The sequence below is a fragment of the Chlorocebus sabaeus genome, chromosome 7, assembly GCF_047675955.1.
Source record: "Chlorocebus sabaeus isolate Y175 chromosome 7, mChlSab1.0.hap1, whole genome shotgun sequence".
NCBI classification, from domain to species: Eukaryota; Metazoa; Chordata; class Mammalia; order Primates; family Cercopithecidae; genus Chlorocebus; species Chlorocebus sabaeus.
In genome coordinates this window covers 80,064,988-80,077,782 of record NC_132910.1, presented here as the reverse complement: position 1 = coordinate 80,077,782, position 12,795 = coordinate 80,064,988, and the positions used below count along the sequence as shown (strand labels likewise).

Genomic DNA, 12,795 nt, shown 5'->3' with positions numbered 1-12,795 from the left:
TAGCTTGTTTAAGTTTTGTTTTAGAGATAATGAAAATAACATTTGTAAATGTTTTTTAGGCAATTTCAGTCTTACTCTCACAGCATGATTTTTTTTATTACTGCTTGAGTTATTAAGTAATGGGGTTTTTTTCTTCTAAAAGTTTCATTAGCAAATGGAAAGGGATTGCTAAGTCAACATTTTTATTCTTTTAAAGATTTTTTATCTCTGTTTTGACATATTGTGCTTATTTTCATCTTACAACTTTTATAATTACTTTGGATTATTGGGTCATTTATTCTTATGTTTGTATTTTCTTAGCAATTGTTATTAGAAAATAGTTTTTGAACAGTGTTTTTACATAATTCAGCCTAACTAATATTTTCGACCACTACCTTTATGGAAAGAATTATGCCAAGTGCTTTCGTTATATGAAGTTAAAATAAAATGACCATATTATAGGAACTTAAAGACTAAGAAAAATATGGAATGAGACAAATATCAAACAACATGGTAAACGGCATATTATTTGTATCTTAAGAACATTAAAAACAAATGTGTGTATTAAGGGTAACAAAAGAAATATAGTTGGAGAGATCAGGAAAAGTTTCTTGAAAATGTAGCATATCTTATGGACATTGAAGAGTAGATGAAATTTCAAAATAACTTGATGAAGGCAAAACTAGAGGTGGTTGGGAGTGTTTCACCCACTGGCGTAAGAAGCCAAAGGAGATGAGAGAATGAGCATCGTATTTGGGGAATAAAATATATTTCAATTTATATAATGTATTTGGCATATAGGAAAGAATGTGAAAAGCATTAGGTTGAGTAGGTTATAGAGAGCTATGAATGATTATGTTGAAGAGTCTGGATTTAATTGAATAAGCATTGGTAGACTGCTAAATATTTTTAAAAGAATGACTTTCTGAATAATCTGAAAGAAATTCATTTATTCATTGATCTATAACTAATTTGTTGTGCACCTATAAGTAGTGAGGTATTGTGTTAGACTCTGGCAATATGATAGTAAATAAGGCAGGCATAGTGTGATCTATAAGCTAAATTAAAATGGAGTGAAATGTGATAGGAGTAACAATCAGGAAACCCATATAAATGATGGGTGGATCAATTAGCCCATAAGTTACTGTTTTATAAAATGTTATTCATCTCCCCCTTTCAGTCATAACAATTTATAAGATTTGGATTTTATAACAATTAAGAAACTTGAGAAGTAATATTTTAAAGTCATCCCAAGTAGCTTTTGTAACTAACTTTTGAACAATTGAAAGTTAAATACAATGGACAGAGTAGCATGCAGAGGCTCACATTGTGAATTTTTGCTCCAGAACACTACAGGAATAAGTCAGGAAATCCAAGAGGACCCACAGACCCTCTGAAGGAAGCAGATTGCTCCTGCAGGACCCAGGAGACATCCCAAATACCATGGTATGCATGGCTGAGAGACCCACAGATGGTTCACATCACAGGACTCTGTATAGACAACCCCCACTACAAGCCCAGAACCTAGTAGACTTGCTCAGTGGCTAGATCCAGAAGAGAGATAACAATCACTACAACTAGACTCTCAGGAAACCACATCCATAGGAAAAGGGGCAGAGTATTACATCAAGGGAACACCCCAAGGGACAAAAGAATCTGAACAACAGTTTTCAGCCCTAGACCTTTCCTCTGACAGAGCCTAGCTAAATGAGAAGGAACCAGAACACCAACCCTGATAATATGACAAAACAAAGCTCTTCAACACCCCCCCCCCCAAAATCACACTAGTTCACCAGCAATGGCTCCAAACCAAGAAGAAATCCCTGGTTTACCTGAAAAAGAATTCAGGAGGTTAGTCATTAAGCTACTCAGGGAGGGACGACAGAAGGTGAAGCCCCATGCAAGGAAATCCAAAAAATGAGACAAGAAGTGAAGGGAGAAATATTCAAGGAAATAGATAGCTTGAAGAAAAAAACAATAAAAAATTCAGGAGACTTTGGACATACTTTTAGAAATGCAAAATGCTCTGTAAAATCTCAGCAATAGAATTGAACAAGTAGAAGAAAGAAATTCGGAGCTCGAAGAAAAGGTCTTTGAATTAACCCAATCCAACAAAGACAAAAAGGAATAGGAAAATATGAACAAAGCCTCCAAGAAGTCTGGAATTATGTTAAACAACTAAACCTAAGAATAATTGGTGTTCCTGAGGAAAAAGAGAATTCTAAAAGCTTGGAAATATTTGGGGGAATAATTGAGGAAAACTTCCTTGGCCTTGCTAGAGTCCTAGATATCTAAACACAAGAAGCACAAAGAACATCTGGGAAATTCATCACAAAAAGATCTTTGCCTAGGTACGTTGTCATCAGGTTATCCAAAGTTAAGATGAAGCAAAAAATCTTTAAGACCTGTGAGACAAAATCATCAGGTAACCTATAAAGGAAAAGCTATTATATTAACAGCAGATTTCTCAGCAGACAAACTGGAAGGGATTGGGGCACTATCTTCAGCCTCTTCAGACAAAACAATTATCAGCCAAGAATTTTGTATCTAGCCAAACTAAGCATCATATATCAAGGAAAAGATACAGTCATTTTCAGGCAAACAAATGCCGAGCAAATTCGCCATTACCAAGCCACCACTACAAGAACTGCTAAAAGGAGCTTCAAATCTTAGAGCCAAAACTTAGAAACACATCAAAACAGAACCTCTTTAAGACATAAATTACACAGAACCTATAAAACAAACGAAAAAGCTAAAAAAGCAAAAACAAAAAAACCAAAGTACACAGGCAAAAAGAGCACGATGAATGCAACAGTACCTCACATTTCAATACTAACATTGAATGTAAATGGCCTAAATGCTCCACCTAAAAGATACAAAACCACAGAATGGATAACAACTCACCAACCAACTATCTGCTGGCTGTGGGAGACTCACCTAAAACATAAGGACTCACATAAACTTAAAGTGAAGGGGTGGAAAAATAATTTCATGCAAATGGACATCAAAAGCAAGCAGGAGTAGCCATTCTTATATCAGACAAAAACAAAACAAAACAAAAAAACTTCAACAGCAGTTAAAAGAGACAAAGAGGGACATTATATGCTGGTAAAAGGCCTTGTCCAACAGGAAGATATCACAATCGTAAACATAAATGCACCTAACACTGGAGCTCCCAAATTTATAAAACAATTACTATGAGACCTAAGAAGTGAAATAGACAGCAACACATTGATAGTAGGGGACTTCAGTACTCCACTGACAGCCCTAGGCAGGTCATCAAGACTGAAAGTCAACAAAGAAACAAGGGATTTAAACTACACCTTGGAACAAGTGGACTTAGCAGATATATACAGAACATTCCATCCAACAACCACAGAATACACATTCTGTTCAACAGTGCATAGAACCTTCTCCAAGATGGACCATACAACAGACCATAAAATGGGCCTCGATAAATTGAAGAAAATTGAAATTATATCAAGCACTCTGTCAGACCACAGTGGCATAAAACTGGAAATTAACTCCAAAAAGAACCTTCAAAACCATGCAAATACATGGAAATTAAGTAAGCCTGCTCTTGAATGAGCATTGGGTCAAAAACGAAATCAAGATAGAAATTTAAAAATTCTTTTAACTGAATGACAATAATTACACAACCTACCAAACCTCTGGGATACAGCAAAGGCAGTGCTAAGAGGAAAGTTCATAGCTTTAAACACCTACATCAAAAAGACTGAAAGAACACAAGCTGACATTCCAAGGTCACACCTCAAGGGACTAGAGAAACAAGAACAAACTAAACCCAAACCCAGCAGAACAAAGGAAATAAACAAGATTAGAGCAGAATTAAGTGAAATTGAAACAAACAAGCAAGCAAGCAAGCAAACAAAAAAAACCGAAAAATAAATAAAACAAAAAGCTGGTTCTTTGAAGGGATAAATAAAATTGATAGACCATTAACAAGATTAGCCAAGAAAAGAAGGGAGAAAATCCAATAACCTCACTAAGAAATGAAACACGAAATATTACAACTGTCACCACTGAAATACAAAAGATCATTTAAGCCTACTATGAACATCTTTGTGCACATAAAGTAGAAAACCTAGAAGAGATGCATAAATTCCTGCAAAAATACAACCCTCCTAGCTTAAATCAGGAAGAATTAGATTGCCTGAACAGACTGATAACAAGCAGCGAGATTGAAATGGTAATTAGAAAATTACTAACAAAAAAAAAGTCCAGGACCAGATGGATTCATAGCAGAATTCTACCACACATTCAAAGAAGAATTGGTGCCAAGAATTTTGATACTATTCCACAAGATGGAGAAAGAACCCTCCCTAATTCATTCTATGAAGCCAGCATTACCCTATTATCAAAACCAAGAAAGGACATATCCAAAAAAGAAAACTACTGACCAATGTCCTTGATAAACATAGATACTGAAATCCTTAACAAAATACTAGCTAACTGTATCCAACAACGTAGCAATAAGATAATCCAGTATGATCAATTGGGTTTTAGAGCAGGGATCCAGGGATGGTTTAACATACGCAAGTCAATACATGTGATACCCCACATAAACAGAATTAAAAATAAGAATCACATGATCATCTCAATAGATGCAGAAAAAGCATTCAACAAAATCCGGCACTCCTTTATGATTAAACCTCTCAACAAAATTGGCATACAAGGGACACGCCTCAGTATAATACAAGCCATCTATGACAAGCCCACAGCCAACTAATACTGAATGGGGAAAAGTGGAAAGCATTCCCTCTGAGAACTGGAACAAGACAAGGATGCCCACTCTCACCACTCCTCTTCAACATTGTACTGAAAGTCCTAGCCAGAGCAATCAGACAAGAGAAAGAAATAAAGGGCATCCAAATTGGTAAAGAGGAAGTCAAACTGTCACTGTTTGCTGATGATATGATTGTTTACCTCGAAAACCCTAAGGACTCTTCCAGAAAGCTTCTAGAACTGATAAAATAATTCAGCAAAGTTTCCAGATACAAGATTAATGTGCACAAATCAGTAGCCCTTCTATACACCAATAGCAACCAAGCAGAGAATCAGATTAAGAACTTGACCCCTTTTACAATAGCTGCAAAAATGAATAAATAAAATACTTAGGAATATACCTAACCAAGGGGTCAAAGTACAAGGAAAACTATGAAACACTGATGAAAGAAATCATAGATGACACAAATAAATAGAAACACATCCCATACTCATGGATTAGTAGAATCAACATTGTGAAAATGACCATATTTCCAAAAGCAATCTACAAATTCCATGCAATTCCCATCAAAATACCTTTATTCTTCACAGAATTAAAAAAAAACAATTCTAAAATTCATATGGAACTAAAAGAGAGCCTGCATAGCCAAAACAGGACTAAGCAAAAAGAACAAATCTGGAGGCATCACACTACCTGATTTCAAACTATGCTATAAGGCCATAGTCACCAAAACAGCATGGTACTGGTATAAAAATAGGCACATAGACCAATGGAACAGAATAGAGAACCCAGAAATAAACCCAAATACTTACAGCCAACTGATCTTTGACAAAGCAAACAAAAACATAAAGTGGGGAAAGGACACCCTTTTCAACAAATGGTTCTGGGATAATTGGCTAGCCACATGTAGGAGAATGAAACTGGATCCTCATCTCTCACCTAAACAAAAATCAACTCAAGATGGATTAAAGACTTAAATCTAAGACCTGAAACTGTAAAAATTCTAGAAGATAACATTGGAACAACCCTTATAGACATTGGCTTAGGCAAGAATTTCATGACTAAGAAGAACCCAAAAGCAAATGCAATTGAAAACAAAGATAAATAGCTGGGATCTAATTAAACTAAAGGGCTTTTGTACAGCAAAGGAACAGTCAGCAGAGTAAACAGACAACTCACAGAGTGGGAGAAAATCTTCACAATCTATATATCTGACAAAGGCCTCATATCCAGAATCTACAACAAACTCAAACAAATCAGCAAGAAAAGAACAAACAATCCCATCAAAAAGTGGGCTAAGGACCAGAATAGACAATTCTCAATAGAAGATATACAAATGGCCAACAAACATATACATATAGACAAATTCTCAAAAGAAGATGTACAAATGGCCAACAAACATATGAAAAAGTGCTCAACATTACTAATGATCAGGGAAATGCAAACCAAAACCACAACATGATACCACCTTACTCCTGCAAGAATGGCCATTATCAAAAAATCAAAAAACAGTAGATGTTGGCATGGATGCAGTGAACAGGGAACACTTCTACACTGCTGGTAGGAATGTAAACTAGCACAACCAGTATGGAAATCAGTGTGGAGATTGCTTAAAGAGCTAAAAGTAGGACTACCATTTCATCCAGCAATCCTACTACTGATATACACACACACACACACACACACACGTATATATATATACACACACACATATATACATATATACATATATACATATATGTATATATGATGGAATACTACTTATCCTTGAAAAGGAATGAATTAATGGCATTTGCAGCAACCTGGATGAGATTGGAGGCTATTATTCTAAGTGAAGTAATTCAGGAATGGGAAACCAAATATTGTATGTTCTGACTCATAATTGGAAGCTATGCTATGAGGATGTAAAGCATAAGGATGACACAGTGGACTTTGGGGACTCAGGTGGAAAGGGTGGCAAGGAGCTGAGGGCTGAAAGACAAATTGGGTACAGTGTATACTGCTTGGGTGATGGGTGCAACAAAATGTCACAAATCATCACTAAGAAACTTACTCATGTAACCAAACACCACCTGTTCCCCAACAACCTGCGGAAATAACATTTAAAAAAAAAAAAAAAAGTTAAAATATTACTTCTGTCCCAGGCATGGTGTCTCACGCCTGTAATCCCAGCACTTAGGGGAGGCCAAGGCAGGTGAATTGCTTGAGGTCAGGAGTTTAAGACCAGCCTGGCCAACATGGTGAAACCCCATCTCTACTAAAAATACAAAAATTAGCCAGTCATGGTGGTTTGCACCTGCTATCCCAGCTACTTGGGAGGCTAAGTCAGGAGAATCACTTGAACCAGCGAGGTGGCAGTTGCAGTAAGCTGAGATCGTTCCATTGCACTCCAGCCTGGGTGACAGAGCCAGACTCCATCTCAAAAAACAAACAAACAAAACTTCTTAGTCTTTTTAAAGTATAAACTATTTTTAGTAGTCTAGGATAAATCAGTTTCTGAAATTATGTAGACTACTAGATGCGTTTATTATTTTATTCATCAAGATACACTATGGAAGATTGCCTTTTCATTTTATCTAATTCATATTGCAGTTCTCCTGGAACCATGTGAACATATCATTTAAAGTTTTGCATTTCAAGAGTTAATCCTTCCCATGTTGGTTAAATGCTTATAATATATTCATTGAGTTAGCTAATGATTTGGGATTTTTTTTCTCATATTTAGAAAAACAGAAAAGATAATGAGCCAAGATTTATTAAGAGTTTTCTGTGTCAGGAATTAAGCTAAACACTTTATGTATCTTATTCTTTATTTTGAAAATTTATATACTCTAAGCATACATCAAAATATAGAAGAGAAAACTAATACCTGTGTACCTACCACCCAATTGTGTCAGTTCTTAACTTTTTGCCCTGTTTGTTTCAGGTTTTGTTATGTTTTATGTTTTTTTTTTGTTAAGAAATTAAATATCGCAGATATAACTGAATCTCTGTGTGCTCTCCTTTCCTCACCTGTTTCCTTCTATCCCTTCCCAGTGGTAATTACTATCCTGAACTTAGTGTTTTTCAATACTATTCATGCTTTAATACTTTATATGATTATGCCTGAAATTTTTTTATAGTGCCATTTGTCACATTTTTAAACTAAGTGATGATATGATGCTGTATGTATCCTGCAAAAGCTATATGTGCTCAACATTATTTTTAATATTTGATATATATTTCATCAGTTTATGTACTGTAACTATTGTCTACTACATTCCATTGTATTACTATACCAAAATGTATCCATTCTCTTGACAAAGGAATTTAGATTTTGTCTAATTCTTTAATTTTGCGATAATGTTTCAGTACAGTCTTGAACATGTCTCCATATATACATCTGAGAGTTTTTTTAGTATGTCTACCTAAAAGTGAAGTTATCTCATCTTAAGATTTACTAGAATTGCTAGAAGTGTTTGCAATAATTTTCATTCTAATTCATGGTCTATAAGAGTGTTCATTATGAAACAACCTGTTAACATTTGGTAGTAATGTCAAATATTTTGTTTTGTCAGTTTGACTTATGTGAAATAACATCTCACTTTTGGTTTTATTTGTATTTCTCTAACTAGTAGTGAGATTATTCTTGCTTTTATTTGTTATTGATCTCAGATTTTCTCTGTTATATTTTTTCTAATAGTACCCTTTGGTCATTAAAACATAGTAAATTTTAAATTGTGGGCTTTCATTTATCTGGTTTATGTGTTTTCTAATAGAAACATTTTAACTTTTAATATAGTTAAATGTATATGTTTTTCTATTGTTACTTTTATTACTGTGTCTTAAGAAGTTCCTCACTAGCATATATGAGCTTTTCACATTTAAGTCTTTATTCAGTCTGGAATTTATTATTGTGGATTGTTTAGGACAGGGCTCTGTTTTATTTCTCTATATAAATAACCAGTGCTTCCGGCGTTTATTATTTGATGCTTTCCCTAGTGATTTATCTTTATCAAGTCTGCATATATGCATAGCTTGTTCTGTGTCTGGGCACCCTACTTTTGTCTGTTGCTGTTTTGTGTTTCCCTCCCAATATAATGTAGTTTAATCACTACAACTGGAAAGAAAATAAATTGTCAGGAAACTGCTAATTTAGGATTCACCCTTGAAATATTTTCATTTTCTGTGAGTCAAACTTAAACTCAGTACACTCTTGCAAGATATTGGTGCTTTGAGCCTTTTATTTATTTCCTGATTATAATACATTTATATAAATTACAATACATTTATTTATTGTAATTTAGAGTTTAGCGAACTATAGCCCACTGGCCAAATCCCATGTGCTATGTGTTTCGTTAGATAGAGATTTATTGGAACACAGCTATACTCATTTGTTTATATATTGTCTATGACTTCATTTGTGCTAGAGCAACAGGCTTGAATAGTTGGAACAGAAACCATGTTATTTGCAAAGTCAAATATTTATGGCCAGGCCCTTTACAGAAAAGCTTTGCCAACTCTTATTCCAACTCAATTTTATTATGAACATTAATTATATTAAATGTGAATAAGTTAAACATTCCAAGTACTTAAAGTGCACACACATACACACACACGAAGCCAACTATGTGAACAATACGGTTGAAAATGAAAAGGATAGAAAAAGTTACACCATCAAAATATTAACTAAAAGAAAGCAAACATACGCCTAGTAATATGAAATGAAATAGGTTTAACTAAGAAATATTACTATAGATAAATAAGTGAAGGAGTTAAATCCGTGGTAAATTTTAATACTTCTATACCCAACTTGAAGCTTCAAAATGTACAAAAGAAAAAAGTGACAAAACTAAAAGTGAAAAGGAAACAAATATACACTTTTAACGGGGTATTCTTTCACCATGGAGAATAAGCAAGAATAAACAAAGAAAAAAATAAAAGGTCTAAACAGTACAATTGACAAAATTCCCATAAATGACTTATGTAGAACACTGTACTCAACAAAAATAGAGTACATGTTCTTTTACAGTGCATATGGAGCAGTTACCAAAATTGACCATATGCTGAGTCATACATTTCAACAAATTTCAAGGGTTTCAAATTGCTTATAATTTGTTTTCTGACCACAGTGGCATTTAGCTATAAAGCAACAACAGAAAGTTAACCAGAAAATCCTATGTTGCTTTGAAATTTAACAGTACGCTTCTAATGGCTTACTAGTCAAAGGAAATTTCTAAATTAAGCTAGAAAATAGTTTGAACTTAGAATACTAAAAATTAGACACAAAAATTGTAGGATGGACATCTAATTTCAGGAATATAGTGTAAATGTACTTTTCCTTATTCCTCTCACTGTGTACATCTAAAAGCATTGAACATTATATGTGAAACATACAATGCTGAAACCTAGAAAGAAGGCAAGCAGACTATAATCTCAATGAAAATCTCAAAACTTATACAAAAATTAACTCAAAACCGCTCATAGAATTAAATTGAAGATGTAAATCTATGAAATTTTTGAGGGTCAGTTGTGGATACTCTTCAGAATCTAGAGCTAGAAAAATAATTTTTGATATCACAAGCATGGTCCATAAAAGGAAAAAGCAAGGTACATAAATTGAAAATTTGAACTTTACTGATGTTAAAAACTTTGGCTCTGTTACAGGAGGATGAATAAACATACCACAGACTGACAGAAAAATTTGCAAACCATATATGTGACTGGTTATTACTATCTTAAATTTATATAGAACTCTTAAAATTCAACAGTTTAAAAGACAAGAAAAAACAAAACCAGCTATTCAATTAGAAAGTAGGTAAAAGAGAGCTAGATAAAAGAATAAGTGTTATCTACTGTCATCTCCCTACAGTGCACCGATTTTGACAACCACCCTTTCTAGCAGTTTAAAGGCTAGAGAAGTTCCAGAATACTATTGGAAAATAGACACATTGAAGAATGTAAGAACAATTTCAGTTCACCTGCATCACTCCTGCCCCAAGATGGCACAGCTCGGTTCCAAGAGAGACTCCCGCTACCTGTGATTCTTCCCACAGAGGGAAGTGAGAGCATAGTGAGTAAGCTCCTGGCTTTTCTACCTGTGCAGGACACTCCAAAAGACCCATCTTTTCCTTACCTCACTCAGAATAATGGGGTCAGCCTGGCTAAGTGTCTAGGAGAGACTAGGAGCAGGGAAAACAGGCAGGGACTCACAGTCAGGGCTTAAAACCCAGGAAGGGACTGTGTATCCTACTAACCACTTTGCAGACTCTTTCAGCAGACCCACTCATATGCTGCTTGGGAGACCTAACCTGTGTGGTGTACCACCACACCAGCTGGCCCACAGGTGATTCCAGCACTTCATATGCATTACCGCCCTCCATCCCCATGGTTGGCTGTCATGTGCACCCCCTAGATGGGGAATGCAGGCACAGTCAGCTGGCACAACTCTTTGGGATTTAAAGAATGCATGCAAACTTGAGCATTTCAGGGCACTACCTCCCCCCACCAAAAAAAAACCATGGGATATTCTCAACACCCAGCCTAGTTTTATAGAATCCAAAGAAAGCATACAATCTTACGAATTCTCCCTAAAAAGTAATGGGTGAAGGTGTGGAGTGGGTACATCTACTGAAAATGTCTGAGAGAAGCTTCGTGAAGCTGTTTCATTCCCAAAGCCAGTCAGTAAAGACTAGAGGAGGTGACTGCTTCATATGTTAAGATGGCGACATAAGACTGATTCAGATGTTAAGATAACATAATACAGTTAATGAAGTGAAAAGTGCAATAGAGAGCTTTAGCATTATACTTGATCAGTTAGAAGAAAGAATCTGAACTTGAAAGCAGGCCATTTGAAATTATCCAGTCAGACAAGAAAAAAAAAAGATTGAAAAGTAATTAAGAAAGCTTAAGGTATTTATGAAACATTGTCAAAAGAAGTGATACACAGATTGTGAGAGTCTCAGAAGGAGGAAAGAGAAAAAAAGAAGCACAAAGCTTAAAGAAATAATATCTGAAAAGTCCCCAAATCTTGGAAGACATCTAGACATCAGACATAAGACCCAAGGGTTCCCAAACAGATTCACCCAAAGATGACTTTACTCAGGCACATTATAATCAAATTGTCAAAAATCAGAGACAGCTAATTCTACAATCAGCAAGAGAAAAGCACTTATAACATACAAAGGAACTTCCATAGGCAGTCAATGGATTTCTCAACAGTTACCTTACAGGTCAGGAGACAGTGGGATAATATATTCAAAGAACTGAAAGGAAAAAAAAAAGTCAACTAAGAATACTTTACTCAACAAGACTACCCTTCAGAAATGAAGGAGAGATAAAGATTTTCCCAGACAAACAAAAGCTGAGGGAGTTCATCACCATTAGACCCAATTTACAAAAGATGCTAAAGAGTTCATGAAGCTGAAGCAAAGTGATACTAATTAAAATATTGAAACACATGAAAGTATCAACTCATTGATAAAAGTATATTGTCAAGAATATTCTGACACTATAATGGTGGTGTATAAATCACTTTTAACTCTTCTACAAAAGTTTAAAGACAAAAAGTGACATCTGCAAGATAGCCAAGTAGAAGACTCTAGCAATTGTTCCCCTCACAAAGATAGCCAGAACAACAAATAACTTCATTTTAACAAAAATAACTGGGAGTGAGTGCCAGAGTACATCAGAGGAGAAACAGAAACCCAAGTGGGTACAGAAACTCAAAATGGCCATATAGAAAAAGGAAGGAAATGACAGACTTCATTACACCAACCCCCAACTGGGAACAGCTAGGAACAAGGAGGAATTTCTCTCTACATGGAAAAGGTAAGGAAGAGGATCTCAGGAGCCTGCATCAACTCCTTGGACACCTACAGACCTTGCCACTGGGGTCCCCTGCAATCCTCAAAGTCACTAAGCTTATCTGAGGGAGCTACCTAGAGTCCACATGACCATACTGCCCCCAGAAAAGGAACCAACACTGTGCCCTGACCCCAGTGACTTACACAACTAGTGTGCTATGCATTGTGGAATTGAAACTGCAGCTGGAGTGTGCCTTGCTCTGGGGGCAAGTAGCCGTAGCTCCC

At 35.4% G+C, this 12,795-nt stretch overlaps 1 protein-coding gene across 5 annotated transcripts in view; it reads left to right on the top strand.

The window, feature by feature from the left end:
• Positions 1 to 12,795, top strand: part of SCLT1 (sodium channel and clathrin linker 1) — a 224,997-nt gene that overhangs the window by 25,353 nt on the left and 186,849 nt on the right. The window contains exon 2 of one of the 5 annotated variants that reach the window (XM_037991963.2): positions 10,578 to 10,778. The exons of the other annotated variants lie outside the window; for them this stretch is intronic. The gene's annotated coding sequence lies outside the window, so the exon portion shown is untranslated. The remainder of the gene's footprint in view (positions 1 to 10,577; positions 10,779 to 12,795) is intronic. 5 annotated transcript variants of the gene reach the window in all.